The sequence below is a fragment of the Rhinolophus hipposideros genome, assembly GCF_964194185.1.
Source record: "Rhinolophus hipposideros genome assembly, chromosome: 11".
Taxonomy (NCBI): domain Eukaryota; kingdom Metazoa; phylum Chordata; class Mammalia; order Chiroptera; family Rhinolophidae; genus Rhinolophus; species Rhinolophus hipposideros.
In genome coordinates this window covers 39,600,416-39,619,390 of record NC_138057.1, presented here as the reverse complement: position 1 = coordinate 39,619,390, position 18,975 = coordinate 39,600,416, and the positions used below count along the sequence as shown (strand labels likewise).

General features: G+C 32.8%; 1 pseudogene across 1 annotated transcript; it reads left to right on the top strand.

Moving 5' to 3' along the window:
- Window positions 1-8,290: 8,290 nt before the first annotated feature.
- LOC308505095 (translationally-controlled tumor protein-like) lies at window positions 8,291-9,483 on the top strand (annotated as a pseudogene). Its single transcript has 2 exons — window positions 8,291-8,407; window positions 9,123-9,483. The product of its transcript is annotated as a translationally-controlled tumor protein-like (transcript).
- The last annotated feature ends 9,492 nt before the right edge of the window (window positions 9,484-18,975 follow it).

The window sequence follows — 18,975 nt, the reverse complement described above, 5'->3', positions numbered from 1 at the left end:
CAAACTAACTCCTCCTAGTTGCCTGGAAATGCTAGCAATTACTTTTACAGTAATGATTAAACAAAACAAAATGATACAAAACCAGAATAAACAATTTATTTAAAGAGGTTACTGTTTTTGAAAAGTCCTCAGTTCTGACAGACAAATGGTTTCGAGTTTATCTTTCTGTTTACAGAAAATTTGGTTCTGTTAACTTGTTTTGAGCACATTGAGATACAAGAAGAATACAATGGGATTTAATGAGAAAATGTATAGTTTTCAATTGGGGAGCCAGGTGGAGCCGTATAACCATATAGTTTTTGAGTATCTCTGGAAGAGTCCGTAGCAGAGATGGTAAACCCTGTAATGAGTCAGCCAGGGCAGATGCCTGGAAAGAAACAACATAAATAAATGAATCCTCCCTTAATTTTGGCCTATTCCTTGCCTTTCTCTCCTCCCATTCAAAAAACAATACCAGGTTTTTAGATTTTCTAAAGATGAAAATTTAGACTTTGGATTAGGATGTGATGAAGAGGGGAGGATCTTCCTAAATCTTCATTGTCCTGTATCTATAACTTTTTATGATACAGGGTCATCCTCTATGATTATTTATACACATGCCTTATCTTTATCAGCACATGATGAATTCTTTGGGGTCAAGACACAAGATATGTTCATTCTTATACCGTATGGTGGTTATAGTGATATTTTTCTAAAAGCGGGTAGTTAAACTTTCTCAGTGAATGAATTAAAGGTGCTGCCATGTCACCAGTTCTCATTATCACATATGTTTTCACTCTCCTTGGACTGAAAAATATTAGATATATGTCCTTCATTCAACACTATTTGCTAAGTATCTACTATATGCCAAAGCAATAATTGTCCTAGGCCCTGAGGATATAGAATGAACAAGAGATAAAAGAGATGCTTCTGTTGCTATGTTTTCAATGAAAGCAGCAAAATCCATCCAGCTGCTTGGTGATTATGTATTGATGTGTGAGTTTATGAAGTGTAAGGGCTTTCAAGTGACATACGAAAGTTTGGTTTAGTAAGTTGATGTGTAGTATAATAGCATCTTTTGTTAAACAGAAGATGAGAATTCACGTTTATTTAAAAAAAAATCTTTGTATTTTAGTGTTTATCATTTTATCCATAGTGCCTAGCATCGTAACTGTCCATAGTAGGGACTCATGAAATACTTGTTGACTTGCTCACTGAGAAAATGATGGATAAACATTTAACGTTAGAAGGAAACTTAAATGTCACTGTATCTTTAATTGGCTAAGAAAGAAATTAAAGCCCAGAGATTTGAAGACTCCTGTCACTTCAAATAATTGATTTGTTGCAAATGAGATCTAGAACCTTATTACCTTGACTTCCAGTCAGTATTGAATCCCGGGGGTATGCTGCGGCGCCACTTCTTACGTCATCTTCTGAGTAAGTTGAAAATTGGAGAGGATAATGGTACATTGCAATTTTTAAGGTCAGCTTCAATACTTCCCCTAAAAAATAATCTATGGGTTAGCTAAGACTTAAGTCTTTATAAAATGATTATCGATTTCACAAAATTAAATTTTATATGTTTTATAAAATGATTATCGATTTCACAAGATTAAATTGTTTAGCTTAATCAAAGTCAACCAGTATTCTATTGTTTAATTTGTCACCAGCTTTGATGCTACATACTGCTATGAAGGGTTTTAAATATGATCTGCGGTCATCATGTTTTACGTAAAGTGAACATATGCTAAGAACTCACACTTCTGTTTATGAGCCAATTCCCACTGTAATCATTTATTAATATAAAACATTTTGTTCCTGTTTGGAAGTAAATGTCTTTTCTGTTAGAGTGTTAATATAATTGTAATAATCAGGATCTACTAATTATTTATGGCTATAAAACAGACATTTTATTAGACATTATTCAATGATAGGACATTATTACTTTATTTTGAATATCTTTTACCATAACTAGTAACCATTAATACTTTATACTCGATTGACTTAATAAGTTTCTCATGAGAACATCTGAAGTAATTGCCTTTCAGGATTAGTGTACAGATAAAGTTCCAAACAGATCAGGGTCCTTCCCTTGAGATTATCTAGGATAACATAATTGTCTTGAATTATTTTAGGACCATCATCTGGTTTCTCTTAGATCCAAAGGTCATCGAAACCCCTTTCCAAAATGGCTTGGAAATGTTTTTTTTTTGTTACAAGGCTCTGTTTCTGTTGAAAATTTACCTTCCTAAAAAGATAAGGTTGCAGTACAAGGATTTTTATTGTAGCATCAACTATAATAGAGAAAACTTGGAAAAGGTTTATGTGTCTCAGTAGGAGAATGGGAAAATGCAGTAATTAAAAAACTTAAAAAAAGTGAGTCAAATCCCTGTTGCTATCTCTAAGACCTAATACAGAAAGAAAGAAAAAAAACAACAACAAACAAACATATTGTTACAGAAATAATTAGTTACAATATACAGATGATGTAAAAAATGCAAAGTAATGGTAAATATTTATGGGACTTTTTTTGCCATATACATTTTTAAAGACTATTTTTTTAAAGCAGTTTTAGGTTTAAAGCAAATTAAGAGGAAAGTACAGAGATTTCCTATAATACCCCTTGTCCCCACACATGCATACATCCTCATTATCAACAACAATCTCCAGAATGGTACATTTATTACAACTGGTCACAGTGTATGTCAATTAATGTTCATTGACACATAATCACCCACAGTCCATAGTTTGCATTACTGTTCACTCTTGGTTTGTATATTCTGTGGGTTTGGACATACATATAATGACATTATCCATCATTATGATATCATATAGGGTATTTTCACAGCCCTAAAAATCCTCTGTGCTTTGTCTATTCATCCCTCCTTACCAAACTCCCACACCCTTATCCCTGACCCCTGGCAAGCACTGATATTTTCACTGTCTCCATAGTTTTGCCTTTTATAGAATGTCATATAGTTGGAATTATATAGTATGTAGCTTTTTCAGATTGGCTTCTTTCACTTAGTGATGTGTATTTAGGGCTCTTCCATGTCTAGGATATTTTTATGTATGTAAATATATAGAAAAAATGTCCAAATGTACATATGTCAAATTGGTAATAATGGTAACTTTTGGGAAGATCATAGAGCAATATGCTTAGCAGTAGGAGAAAGAGGGCCAAAAAGGAATTTATTTGTAACATTTTACTTGTAAAGAGAATGTATTCTTGTTTATGTGTATTATTTCAAATTACTTTAAAAGTAAATGAAGAGGGGTCTTCTAGTTTCCACTTCAATATGTAAATAGCTGGAAGTAATCATGCCTACTCTCACAACAAGAAAAACAGCTGAAAAACTGAAAATTAAAACCTTTTAAGTTTCATCAGAGAAATAAGGTTAAGAGTTGCAAAAAGGATAGATGTTAATCCAACTATATCAATAATCATTGTAAATGTGAATAGCCTTAATACGCTAGTGAAAAGACAGTGGCAGTCAAAGTAAATAAGAAACAAGACCCAACTATAATTTGTCAAGACTCAGGTCAAAAATAAAAGGATGAAGAAAGATATTTCATGTTAACCCTAATTAAAAGAAGGCTGGAAAAGCTGTATTAATTTCAGACAACACAAAATTCCGAACAAGGAAAGTTATCAGGGACAAAAAGAAGCATTACATAATACCAAAGGGTTCCATTTTCCAAGAAGACATAGCAATCCTAAACATATATACACCTAACAACAGAGCATCAGAATACATGAAGTAAAGTGTATAGAACTACAAGGAGAAATAAATAAATCCACTATTAAAGTTGAAGACATCAATACTTCCATCAGTAACTAATATATCAAACGCAGAAAATCAGCATGGATATACTCGTAGATGACTTGAACAGCAGTATCAATCAATTGATTTAATTGATATTTATAGAATACTCCACCCAATAACAGCAGAATACACATTTTTCTCAAACTCACATGGAACATTCTGTTTATACATGTTTTCTTTTCAACTTTTTTGCTTACCTTTTGCCTAGTTTATGTGCCATATATATATATATATATACACACACACATATATATGTGTATATATATATGGCATATATATAAATATATATGTGTATATATATATGTGTATATATATATATATATATATATATATATATATATACCCAAATATATATATATTTGGGATTTTTTTATATCACTCATATTTGGTAGTCGAGTATTATTTTTTTGTTTTATTCCAGATTGAGAGGCAACAGTTTTTTAAACAGTTCACTTAGACCATTTATATTTATTGTAATTTATAAGACTTTTACTTTTTTCTATCACTTTATTTTGAGTTTTTATTTCCTATGATCTTTATCTTTCTTCTTTTCTAGGTTTTGGATTGATGAAGTTTTCACTAGGTATTTTTGTTTTCATTTTTCACTTTCATTATTTTTATTTTATAATATTGCAATATATACTTTCAATTCTTTCATTCCATATGTTTTAAATTGAACTGGTATCTACACATGTTATAAAGCTCAGATTTATTTAATTTATTTCCCTGGATAAATGTTTCCTTTCTCTGATTGTTTTTTAAGGTGTTTTATTTTATTTATTTATTTAGTTTGTTTGTTTCATATAAATAATGTCACAACAAAACACTATAATGCATCTACGTTATCTTAATTTTATTTGCCCATTTTGGGAAGTGTGTTTCTTTACTACCAATATTCAGACTTTCATCAAATTCTGGTTTTCAGTTTCCTCTTATTTTCTGATGCCTGAGATTTTTAAAAATATGCTCAACAGCACATATAAAAGATAATTTTGTTATATTTTTGCTGTCATTTGTAGGTGTTTACATGTATTGGAAAGATTATCATTATCAAGTTATTTTATGCCATCAAATGGGATAAACTGGGAGATTCTGTAACTAAGCTGTTGCTTCATTTTGTTTGTGAATAAACCCACTTTGCAATGATTCAGTCATCACAGGAAGGTGCAGAATTTCATAGGACATTGTGAGCTGCTTTATGTAGCTGTTTTTGTCACAAGGAGATGCATTTGTTCAGTATAATAGACAATCTCTAGGAGATCTCAGAATTCACAAAATTTGCTTCAGTTCTCTGGCTTTTTCAGCCCCACACCATGACTGATGCCCCAATTTCACTTGTTGTTAACTTCCTTTGTTATCTTACTCATTCTGCTCACCAGGTTTTTCCTGACCTCAAAATAGGCCTCAATTCTGGCTATGTTTTTCTTATGTCTTCTTATGTCTTCTTATGTCTTTCTTAAAATGTGGGTGAACCTCAAAACATTATTTTAAGTGAATGAAGCAAAACACAATAAACCACATGTATAATTTCATATATTTAAAATGTCCAAAAAAGGCAAATCTATAGATATAGAAAGTATCAGATTAGTGGTTGCCTGGGGTAGAGGGTGGTAATGAGGAATCTTTCTGTAATGAAAAAACATATTGTATAATAATTGTGGTGATGTTTGCACAGTATTCCTGTGCAATTAGAAATACTGAATTGTACAATTACAATGGGGGAGTTTAATGCAATGGAAATTAAATTTTAAAAAGCTATTTAAGAAAAACAAAGGTAAGACTTCTGAACTTTTTATTGCAACAATGAAAAGAAAAACTACATGCTAAGTGTAGTGAGAGAGAAGAGAAGAACCCTGGTTTCTTACTAGCATAGTGAGCCCAGCCTGGACTGTGTCCATCTGGACTTGTTTCATATGGAAAAACAAGCATAGATTTTATATTCATTTTATTTTTTAATATATATTATGTGTATATCCATTGTTCCTTGTTAAAATTTCAGTAGTGTTTTATTGCTTGGATGTACCACAGTTTATTAATTCACCAGTTGAAGAACAAGTTGGGTTGTTTCCTGTTTGGCAATTATGGATAAAGGCACCATAAACATTTGGGAACAGATTTTTAGAAATGTAAATTTTAATTTCTCTTGGAGTAGAATTCTTGGTAAGTGTATGCTTAACTTTGCAAGAAATTGCCAAACCGTTATCCGAAGTGTTTGTTTTATTTTCCATTTCCCTGGAAGTATATAATAGTTCCAGTTGTTCTGTATCCTCTCTACAACTTTCTTTTTAAGCCATTTTATTAGATGTGTAGTGGTATTTTAATGAGGTTTTAATTTCCAATTTCCTAGAGTTAAGTGATATTGAATATCATTTCCAGTCTTTAGCTTCTACAAACAATATTGGAACGCTGTAATATTCAAAATACTTACAATGACTACTATGGTAACAACCAATAATTACAGACACAGAGCAGAGCAATCAGAGCAGATGTTAATTGTAAACAGTTTGGAAATATTTGGATATACTAGTCAACATCAACTCAGCATACATCATTTCACACGGATGTGAACGTAATCATGAAGTAATTTCTAGATGTAGAATTATGTGACAGGGGGGATGACCACTGCATTCATAATTTGAGTATGTTGCTAAATTTCCTCATTGATAGGCCAATTAACACTACTGTCACAGAGGAGGGGATTATCTGTTCCTCACGAACCTGCTGCCACAATGAAATCAAACTTTTTGTCCTTTGATAATCTGCCAGGTGAAAACAAATGAGAGAAGTTCATTTTGTGTTTTTTTTTTTTTATTTTGATTGAGACTTCCTTTCATATGTTTACAATCACTTACACTGTCTTTTCTGCAAATTGTCCATTCATAGTTTTAATCTTTTTTTTTTTTTTATAATGCATTCATAGTATTTTTCTTATGGGACTTTAACAAGTCTTTACATGTGCAGAAATTAGTTCATAGTGATGTGAATTGTAAGTACTTTTTGTCTGGTTTTAAATTTATCTTTTAGCTTTGTTCATTGTGACTTTTTCCATGAAAACTTTTTAAAAGGTAGTCAAATTAGTCAATCTTTTCTTTGATAGCTTTTGGATTTATGCCATATTTAGAAAGGTCTTTCACATTCCAAGATTAATTTTTAAATTTCCCTAGATTTTCTTTTAGTGCTGTTATGGTTTTTATTATTTTTCTTTTTAACATTTAAATATTTGGTTCATGTAGAGTTTATCCTTATATAAGTGTGAAGTATGGATTAAACTGTTTTTCCCATAGAGATATTTATTTTTCCAAGTACCATTAATTGAAAAAAACGTTATCTTATTGCATTGAAATATCATCATCATAATTTTAAAAATAATTATCACATATCTTTAAGACAGTTGGACTTCTGATTTTGTTTCACTACACTATTATTTACATATGTGGCAATAATACATTTTAGCTATTGTAGCTTTAAAATATATTAGACGGATAGGGAAATTTTCCTCTTTCATTCCTCTCTCTCTCTCTCTCTCTCTCTCTCTCTCTCTCTCTCTCTCTCTCTCTTCTGTATGTGTGTGTATCTGTGTTTCTATATCTCTTTCACAAAAAATTCTGGCTATTCTTGCATGTCTTGATAAACAGCTTTTCTACTTTTCTAGTTTGAAAACCAATCATAGATTTTCATTAAGATCACATTAAATTAATTGACTAAATTATGGAGAATTGCCATTTTTATTATGTTGAGATTTTCTGTCTAGAAACATCCTGTAATTTTAAGTTTGTTCAAGGTTTTTTTTTCTTTTTGTCTCTTTGATACTTCATCTGTCTCTATGTAGATTGTTTAAAAGTTAATTCTTAAGAGTTTTATTATTGTTTTTCTATTATAAATTAGGTCATTACTTATATTATTATTTCTATGTGGATGCTGGTTTTGTATATATAAAGTTTATTATTTTCTGTGTACTGGTATTATAGCCAGCCCCTCATTGAATTACATTTTTGCTTATACTTTTGAAGAAAGCTTCTTGGGTTTCCAAAGTAGCTGGAAATTTATAAGTAATTAATTTTCTTTTCCTTTTCAATTAATTTTACCGATTATTTCTTTTCTTTTTTAAATTACATTGGTTAGATTATTCAGGTAAGTATTAAAACAGTGATGATTTTACCAGAAATTCTTGTGTGTTCTTGACTATAAATTAGTGTAGTCTAGTGTCTTCCACTTAAAAATGATGCTATTTTTGGAATTGTAACAGATGTTAAATAAATACCCTTCTGTTTCTCTTTTATTAAGAACTTATTGTCTAATAAAGAAAGATGTAGAAATGGACTTCATAGCAAATGATTATTTGTGTTCCCGTCAGCTCCACCCCCGCCCCCAGCACCAGTCTGGCTGCATCGCACTCACTCTGAGCTCCTGCTAAGCGAGCCCCGCGTAGTCTCCTACCAGCTGCCATAATCATAAGATACGGGGACCTCATCAGCCATGCTGAGATGTTCTCCGACATCTACAAGACCTGGGAAATCATAGATGGGCTGTGCCTCGTGGTGGAGGGGAAGATGGTCAGCAGGACAGAGGGTAACATTGATGACTCACTCATGCGTGGAAATGTGTTGTGAGCACCTGTAAGAGCAATCACCGCATTTCAGTCTCTTCCTGAAAGTCAAGGGGACATTAATGCCTGGGCCGGGCCCTACGTCCCTGTGTGGTACTCGTGTCACGAGTGGGGAACAGAGACCCGGCACACAGGTTCAGACAGAGTAAGTAACACATCTTTGTTTGGGAACCAATGTCCCTCTAGAGGGCAATGCTTTGGTAATCACAGAAGATTATACAGAATAGAATTTAATAACAAACGAAGTCCCAGAGTCAATCGGGATGGAGAAGGTTCCTGGTTTGGGAGAGGGGACTGGGCCCACCACGGGTCTGGGGCAAGCTGGTCTTGCAAGAAAGAGCTTCAGAGGGTCCCAGAGTATCTCAGCCTGCACCTCATAGAGGATCTTAGCTGGAGCGCCCAGTGGGACTACTCATAGCCGTGCTCGGGAATTCTGCTTTTATCCTCTTTTCCTTGGACTTGTTTACCCCTTAGGTGATAACCGTAAGTTGTTTGCCAGGAGTTGTTTACCCAATAACCGGAAGTTGTTTTGGTGAACGTGTTTATCGTTCAAATTTGGTATGCTCAGTTTCACACAAAAACATGTTTTTTACTTCACTCTTACGAGTCTCACACATATGTGGCCATAGTCCTGTCCCTACTAGCAAACAACTTGTTTTGCAAACCTCAATTCAACATATATAACACATTTTATATGCTCTATACAAAATGCCTCCACCGAAGGCCCCAAGGGCGAAGGTACCAAAAGCGCAGTAGTCACTGGTGTTAATGTTATCATGAACATCATGTGCAGTAAATCAGCTTCACAAAAGAAGAATACAAGAAGTGCCTCAAAGATTACAGGAAATCAATCACTGGGAAACTGAAGAACAGAGACCAGAAAGAGTCAAACCTTTTATGACAGGGGCTGCAGAACAAATCAAGGACGTCCTTGCTAATTTCAAAAACCACAATTTTTTTATTTGTGAAAACAAGGATCCAGATGGCATGGTTGCTCTGCAGGACTGTGAAGATGGTGTGACCCCATATCTGATTTTCTTCAAGGATGGTTTAGAAATGGAAAACTGTTAACAAAGTTGGCAATTTGGATCCATCACCGGTCATCATCATAACTGGGTGCTGCTTTTCATCCACACATCAGGAGTAGGACAGATGCGACTGATGTTATCTTGAGCTCTTTGTTTATTTTGAACTTGATTTATTTGGAGTAGATGCCTTGATTTTAAGAAAAACATCACGTAGATTGTCTTAAAAAACTAAATGCGTTTAAACTCATTTGAGAGAATGCTTTGTAGTTTAAATACATATTTAAATTCATCCTGTGTAATGTTCCTAGAGAAACAAGCATCTGGTGGCACACCACTACCATAAAGCGTAAACCTGTCTTCAGATAACTGCTACATTGAAAACTACTTCTGGCACTGGAATATAAAAAACAAGGATGAAAATTCTTAACTCTGAGTTGAAGTGAGGGGAAAGACGATGCTCACAGCAGAGCCACCATTTGAAGTGGATTCCTTAGACATTTCATCACCTACACACAGAAGTAGTTAACTCTGGAAGAGATTACCAAAGGAATAAAAAGAGACTAATACTGTTGGGGAAAAAAATGACTATTTAACATCAATAGACATGATTAACAAGCTTTTTTATTAGATCTATTCATATTGTAATTTGTATGAGTACATATTCTAGTATGGAACCATGTTTGATTTGTGGAATAGACTCCTATTGATCATAGAGGATTATTGTTATTTTAATGTGCCCTGGATTCTCTTTGCCAATATTTTCTTTTCTTTGATATTCATGATTGACATAAGTTAGTAGCTCTGTATTTTCAGAATTTTTGCTCTGCATTGGTAATAATATATTTTATTTTTAAGAATATTTTAGATGAAATTCTTCTAAAAATGAGATTACCTTTTATTTTATGCTTTAGTACAATTCTACTATGAATCTATCTTGACCTGATGTTGTCTATAATTTGTTCTTTGAAAGCTTTATTTGCTTTCCCCCACTTTGACTCCCACCCCCAAGATTAATTGGATTGTTTAGATTTTCCATTACTCTAGAGTCTGTTTTGGTGCATTTTGAATTATTTTTTCCAGGTTTTGAAATCTTTTCATAGAATTAATAATTTATTTTATGGCTCTTTTAATTTCCTCAGTTGCTGTAGTTATTTTTAGCTTAGTATTTCTTATTTTCTCTTTTACCTCCTCCCTCCATTTTCGAAGTATTTGCTTAATAATGTTAAATTATAGTTTAAATATGTGTATTTTTTATTTGGAAAAGAACTAGCCTATGTATTTGTGTTTAACCCTTTTGTTTTCTCTAATTCAATATTTTGTTTTTATTATTCTGTCTCTGCATTTTTCCTCTCATTTTTGAGTTATACATTTACATAACTTATTTTATCACTTAGTGACATAAATATTTAGCACTGTGAATTTTAATTTGAGAATTGTTCTTGTGTCCTGCCATAAGTTTTAATCACAGCTATTTTTTACAGCAGTTGTTTAAAGACACGTTTGAAACCTATGTAACTTTACTAACCATTGCCACCCCAGTAAACTTTAAAAAATAAATAAATATATATATATATTTTTTTTAATTTCCAAGTGATAGAGTCTTACATTTCTAGTGTTTCTAACTTTCTGTTTTTTCGATTGTCATCACTATGTCATTAGTGCTCCTTTTATATTAATTCTATGACCATAATTCTATGACAAGTCAATTTTTGCCAATGTTCCATGGGCACTTGCACTTGCAGTAGAGAGTGATCAATGATTGTATCTAAATCTCTATCTACAGCTTATCTGTCTATATCACTATCTCAATTAAATACTCTGTGCTGGTTATTTTGTAGTTGTTAATGTAGTTTACAAAATATTTCTTGTTTGCCCCACTTCTGGACAATGTAGAATTGCATCTCTCTTCCCCCACCTTGTGGTTGGGTGGGGCAATGAAATGAATTGTAAGCAAAAACGATATGTGTCATTGTATTTCTGGTGAGATGCTCCAGAGTGTTCTTTTACCATCAAGAACAGTAATTGGCAATGTTAGCACCATGGCTAATCTGCCAACCTGGGTTCTTGAGTGAGTACCTTGAGCAGAGGTTCCCTTCTAATCCTTGAAGATACGTAGTGAAAGCAAGAAATAAACATTTATTGTTTTAAGCCATGGGATTGGGGTACTATTTGTTATTGCAGCTAAACCAAGCCAATGTTATTTGAATTATCTTTCATAATGTTATTTAATTTTGTTCATTTGATTTGTCATTGCTAAGCAAATTACAGTCTTTGTCTTATTGCTGTGTTTCTGTCAGTTTCTACTTGAAAACTCCTATAGTTTTTGTTTAATGAATACTGATGCTAAATTAACTTAGATCTAAGTCTTAGTAACTGCTATATTGTCATAATTCATTGTGCTATTTAGCATTATGAAATCACCTCTGGTTTTGCTTAATGACTCTTTGCATGATTTTAAACTCAATTAAAATAACAACACATGGTTTATTTTTGTTTTTATTTGTTAGGGTCCTTTGGCCATCTTTTTATTTTTCAACATTTCTGGTCACAAAGTTTTAGGTACGTTTATTCTGTAAAGCACAGGGTTTGGGGAGTTTAGAACATTTTTTTCATAAATTTCAAAAAAAGCTAACATTGATGTGGAAATGTTTTGAGAATTCTTTCATGGTTAGCTCTATTCTATCCTTTAAGAGGAGTTCATAGGAACATTGTTTCCTCATTTCTTGCATGTGTATGCACAAGACTGTCTGTTGCTTTTGTGTTAGAATGAGGCTTTGGCCAAGTAGGAATTCTTAATTTTCGAAAGCTGATTTCTTTATTGTGCTTGCCATCATTCATTGTAGTATTAGCATTCTCCTTTTGCTTTCCCTAATGTAATCTTCAAATCTGAAATTCCATTTTTGTCAGTTATTTCCCAAGATCTACAAAATTATATTCTAAATCATTATGTAGTCTTCTATTTCTTTTTTGAATCCTTTTAGCTCTAATTTGTGCTCTGCTTTCTGTTTATTGCTCCATAAGGACTAATACTATTATGATTATTAGTATTATTATAATTCATAGTAAGTTTTCTTCATTTCTTGCTAACATTTTATGTGAGAATTCCTTATTAAGCTTCCCCCCCCCACACACTTTTCTCCTTTTAACAAAATTCTTGCTGAAGGAAGGAAGTTTTCCTATATTAGCCTACTTGAAGGAATCTGTGTAGAAAGAGTTTGGGGTAAATTCTAAGCTTACCGAAATTTTGGAGAGATTTGGGTTGCTGTGTGAACACTTTTAGTTTTTCCTTCTCACCAAACTATGGAGATGGGTAACTGGGAGATTTTACACACAACATTTTTTTTAGTTAATAAACTTTTACAGCAGTTTTAGGTTTACAGCAAGATGAAGCAGGAAGTACAAGGAGTCCTATATACTCCCTGACCCCCTTAACCCCCCATTCCCCCCACACAGCCTCTTTTACTGCCAACATCCTCACGAAAGTGGTACACTAAGTTCTCACTTAGCACAGTTCATAGGTTCTGTGATTTTAAGCAAAATGACAAATAGTGAAACCAATTTTACCGTAGGCTAATTGATTTAAAATAGAGTGAAGTTCCTACAAGATCTCCTAAAGTTATAACAAAATGACATTGAATGAAACTTCATTATTGGACAACCTGCTACGTATATGTTAAAATTGCTGAACCTACACTGGCACATCATTATTATCCAAAGTCCATAGTTTACATTAGTGTTCACTGTTGGTGGTGTACCTTCTATGGGTTTGGACAAATGTATGATGACATATATCCATTATTGAATATCACACAGAATAGTATTAGCACCTCAAACATCCTCTTTGCTCTGTGTTTTATTCATCTCTCCCTCTCTCTAACCCCTGGCAACCACTGACTGATATTTTCACTGACTCCATATATTTACATTTTCGAGAATGTCATATAGTTGGAATTATACAGTATGTAGCCTTTTTATATTGGCTCCTTTTTCTTAGTAATATGCATTTCAGATTTCTCCATGTCTTTTGATGACTTGATAATGCATTTCTTTTTAGTGCTGAATTATATTCCATTGTCTGGATATATCACAGTTTATAAGTGATATATCACAGTTTATAAGTTCACCTACTGAAGGATATCTTGGTTGCTTCCAAGTTTGGGCAGTTATGAATAAAACTCCTGTATACATCCACGTGCAGGTTTTGTATGGTCATAATTTTTCAACTCTTTTGGGTAAAAATCAAGGAGCACAACTGCTGGATTGTATGGTAAAGATATGTTTAGTTTCTTAAGGAGCTGTCTTCCAAAGTGGCTGAAAAATTACAAGTTTAATCAAGAAGAATAAAACCTATTAAGATGTATTTGTAAACTATAGAAAAAAGTATTATTGAAAGAATAATAATATATTTATTCCTATTAAGTTTAGTCCTATTTTCTTGAAACACACAGAAAGCAAATTTTTTTATTCTGCATGCTTTATCTCTGTGAAAAATTTGAAAATTGAAGAACATAGGGACACAAACATTTAGCTCCGTTTTGAGGGCAGATTTATTTGTTGAGATTTAGTTTTTCGTAGCATTTGTATTAATTAATCTTTTTTTATTTGACAAGTACTTCATCATTTTTTATAACTTATTTCTCATCTAAAACATATGGACCACCCGGCAAACTAGAAAAAAAAAAGAATAACACACTCACTCTCCTTATTTTAGGCTCTATCTGTGCCAATTCTGCAAATAATTTTGTGGCACTAACAAGGTTCCTATAATTCTATTAGGTGTATAATATTTGTATTAAACTTTTTCACATTTAATAATGTCGAAGTTCCATTGAAATGTTTAACTCTTACTTATTCTTATGGCACCAAGCCAATGGAAAATGTGCAGACTTAAGAAGATGGAGAGAAATGAAACTAACATTTTGAAACACTTTTTATATGCCAGGCATTCTTCTTGCCTACAAATATTATATTTGCTTCTTCCAACAATTCTTCAAGATAACAATTGTAACTTTATTTTGTAAGTAAGAAAAAAGAAGTTCAGAGTATTTGGTAAAACTAAAATTGATTCTAAATGAGTGATCCAGCTTACTTCATTATACTGTATCCTAACAAGAGTTTAACATACTCCAAATTCCTTCACTAATTAGGAATAATAATAAAAAAAAAAGAATGAATGATCCTGGAATGTATGTCTGAAATATTTTGTGTTTATTGCTGAACAATAGCATGAAGCAATGGATGAAACCTGTCTTTTGATTAAGGTGAACACTGGTTAAGAGACTAGATCTACCTCTTAGAAGATATATGATGTTAGGTCAATTATACAATATCTTTGTGTCTCATTTTCATCTTGAAAAGTGTAGGTAATAATAATTATATTGCATTTTTAAATGAGTTTTGTAAACAATCTATTTTAATAATGTAACACTTTTCCTGATACACTATGGTTTCAGTAAATACTATCTTTTAACATATTAGAAAACTTATAACATTTTTTTTTAAATTTATTTATTGGGGTGACAATTGTTAATGAAATAACATTTTCAATTATACAAATTGTTTCTCCTGTGTTACAAATCTGATTTCTCTGGCTGCTAAAGTGCAAAGGATTTGTGAAAATATACATAGAGTTAGTTTTTATTAATATTTTAGGAAGTAATGCGAGGGATATTTTTCCCAAGAATAATTGCTTTTTCCTTTTCCTTTTGTTTCTGCCTATTTGTTTGAAGTCAGAAGGAGGGAAAACTGGTGAACAGCCATGCTTTGTGCCCTTCATATCAAATTTATTAATTTCTCTTTTAGCTACTTTGTGTAATGGAATTTCATGAGATTTTGTTTGAATAAAGTTTTGTTTGTTGTTTGTTGTGTTTTTTTAAAAGAATCATGCTTTCCCCCAACCTTCTTATAAACAAAATGAGACTCAAAGAAAATATGATCCAAAGCCATACAGAATCAGGACTAGGACATCCTGATGTCTGGAGAATTCCATTTGTGTGTAAGTCTAAATGTATAATAAAGGGTCCAGTCAGTTACTAGATAATAGGCTTGAATGGAAAATTAGTTACATCTCCTGCTTACCCCCCAAAATCTTCCCCATAATAGCTGAAGTTCCTGAAATTTGAGATTTATCCATATTAACAACCACTCTTTGAAAATTCCAATCCTCTGCAAATAACCAAAGTAGTAATTATAACCATAAAATTAATACCAAATTACTTTTTCTTACAACCACTATAAAAGAAATGGAATTTCTTTTTGAATAAGGTCAATTGAATAAGGTCAGAAGAAGTAAAGGTAAATCTGAAGCATATAGAATTAGAGTAGAAAACAAGCTTAGGTGGTGCTTTATGTTGAGAGGCACTAGGAAATCAGAGATTAGCAAATGATACTAGGACTTTTGGGAAAGGTTTGGGAAAGGTTTTGGGAAAGATGCTGAATAGCAGAGGAAAAATCAGAGATGAGATTCTTTCACCTGAAGTTCTGCTTTAGATATGCATTGGTTGTAGTGAATTGGAGAAATACTCTTTTAGAAAGTGTGTTAGACTCAGTTTCCTGGGCTTCTTCCACGTCTGGAGAATTAAATTTTGTATATCTGGATTGGGCCATGAAGTTTGCACTTTTACCAGTCTCCTAGGGGATGCAGATGAAGTAATGACCATGTTTTGAGTACCAGGGAGTTAGAGGGTATGCATAACACTGTAGAAGTGTGTTTTCTAAAATCTGGATACACATTACAATCACCTAGGGAGTTTTAAAACATCCCCTGGCCACTTCCTCAGAGATTATGATTTATTTGGTCAGACTGGGTAAAGGGAATGGATACTTTTAAAAGTTCTACCAGATGATTAGCATGTGCGTCAAATTTGCAAGCTATTGGAAAGACAACACTAGAAGGGCAACCAGTGTTGCAATGTTAAATGACTTGAGGTTGACCCTGTTACAGTAAGACTAACAGTAGAGTTCTAGCAAGCAAGCAATCACTACCCTGTACCAGCAGATTATTTCTATGAGGGTAGGCAGACCCTATGCTGATGTTCACACTATTTGGAAAGAAGGAAGAGACCCATTATTTCTAGAAATCTCTAAATACTCAAACATTGAAAGCCATTGCAAATAAACCTTAAACTACCACGTGGGTGAAAAATGAATTTTTTAGGGCCACATAAAGTCCTAGGACGCAATTTGTAAATTTTTGCTTCAGAGAACTTCTAAGCGAGTGGTGGCTTGGTTATAATTGGAATGCAGACATGGTGTAGTTTTTTCATGTAGAAAGGCTTCTAGTTTCTAAGAACAAGTTTGAATTACAGCTAGTCCAAGGGAATGACCTTTCCTGTATTTCACTGAAGTCAATAACCCATATGAAAATGGCTTGAAAGCTTTAACTAGCTACCCAAATATGGTGAATTATTATTTTGAAACAATAAACTCTGAGATTTTAAAAGAAAAATACTGTAAAACTTAATTGTTCTAATGATTTGGGTTCTAACAACTTTGTCTCACCAATATAGATAACAACTTCATGAAATTAGATCATTCACATCTAATTTTGCCTTTTTATCTATGCATAATTTTAGCGTGTGCTCTACCTGTCCCACAAGTAATCAATTCATGGATAACTGTGTCCTGAAATACTATATATTTCATAACTATAAAAATTTCATGCTGTGTATGTTTAAAACTAAATTTGCAGTACTATAAATGATGATAACTCAACTAAAATATTATTAAAATTAAATATGTAAAGTTAAAAAGAACTCAAAACAAAACATTTTGTTTATACTGTTAGAGCATCTGTTAGTCTAACAGACCCTTCTGTGTAATTATTGATGAGGTCTATATAACAGCTCTCTTAGTACTAAATTAACTGAATTAAAAAAAAATACCATGAGTCTATAATTGAAAGATGTTTCAGAATTTTCACACACATGTGATGCAAAATGAATGTATCATTCACATATAAAGCCTAAAAATGAAAAGGAGTCGTAAGTCATTCCTTACCATAAATACATCAAAAAATATCTCCTTTCATCCATCATCCCATTGTGATTCTAATACTGCAGGTGAAATGGAGACTCAAGTATTTCCAAGGTGGAAGGGCTACAATATGATTTTACATAACATTACCACATTTTATGCTGTCTTCCTCCATATTCTTTGGTTTTAATAGGGTGGCAATAACAGAGACTCTATTTCTTCACAGCAATTACATAACCTTGACAGCTAGTTATACAACTTTTGTCCACATTCTCAAAATGCAAATCAGAACAAAAATAAAGCTCCAGCTGCCAGAAATGACTTATAGCAGGGGTCAAAAAGTCAGATACCTACAGGGGACAAGCAGGTGACATAAATGAGGGAAGAAGACCAGAAGTGCATGTCCTGTCTATAGGTAGAGCAGCCCTTCAGATACAGCTAATGGCTGTCATGAACAATTGTAGTTCCTGTGCTTGTTATATCAGATTGTTCAACAGAAGCTAGAAATTTTGATTTTTCAGGGAACTTATTCTGCATTTTAAATGTTTTCAATCTGTTGGAAAGCTTCTATGACATTGTTTAAGTCATACAAAATATCGGTGTACAACATCAATTTCTGGCATAAACTAGCAGAGCTGACAACTAAGGAAGCTGAGATAAAATCCCTACAGTAGCGATGTTATAGAAAATACAGGTTGGGAAAGTGTTATACAAATGCCTGTAGGGACAGAAACAAGTTTCTTACTAAAGATGTTTCAGCAATAGGTTGGTTAAATGTAAATGTGTGTAAAGGGTTGGGGGCTGTGATAATGAGGAACTTTTCATTCATTCATTCACTTACCGAGTATTTACTAGGCCCTCTTCTAGGTGCTGGGAATATGGCGTTAAAAAAAGAAAAAGAAAAAAAACAAAAGAGCTCTTTTTTTTTCCTTGGAGTTTATACTCCAAGTGAGAATATAGCCAAACAAATAAATGTATGACATGCATTTAAACCAAACCATAATGGAGTAAGTGGTATCAAAAATATTCTCAATTATATAAACTGCAGATTGTCACATTGTGAGGTTTATGAAAAAAATGTTGTTTTTGTTCTTCCACTTTTTCTGTAAAGAAAAAAGAAAAGAAAAAGAGTTGTACTTAATTTAGCTTTTTTTATGGGTAAAACATAGACTCATTATTAATCATAGAGACAGAAAGTAGAATGGCAGTTTCCAGAGGCTGGGATGAGGGGGGAATGAGGAGTTAGTATTTATTCAACGGGTATAGGATTTCAGTTTTCCAAGATTGAAAAATGTTCTGGAATTGGATGGTGGTGATGGGTTCACAACATACAAATGTACTTAAAAACACTGAACTGTAAACTTAAAAATGGTTGAGATGGTAACATTTATGTTATGTGTATTTTACCAAAAAAAGAAAAAAACGAGGGGGAGAACCTAAAATCAAGTTAGGGCCAGAATTTGGCCTGTGGGCTATAGTTTGGTGACTTCTGATTTATAGTATACCCTTCTGGTTTATCTGATTCTTCTTTGACATTGCTTTTGTGCTATATTACTATCTG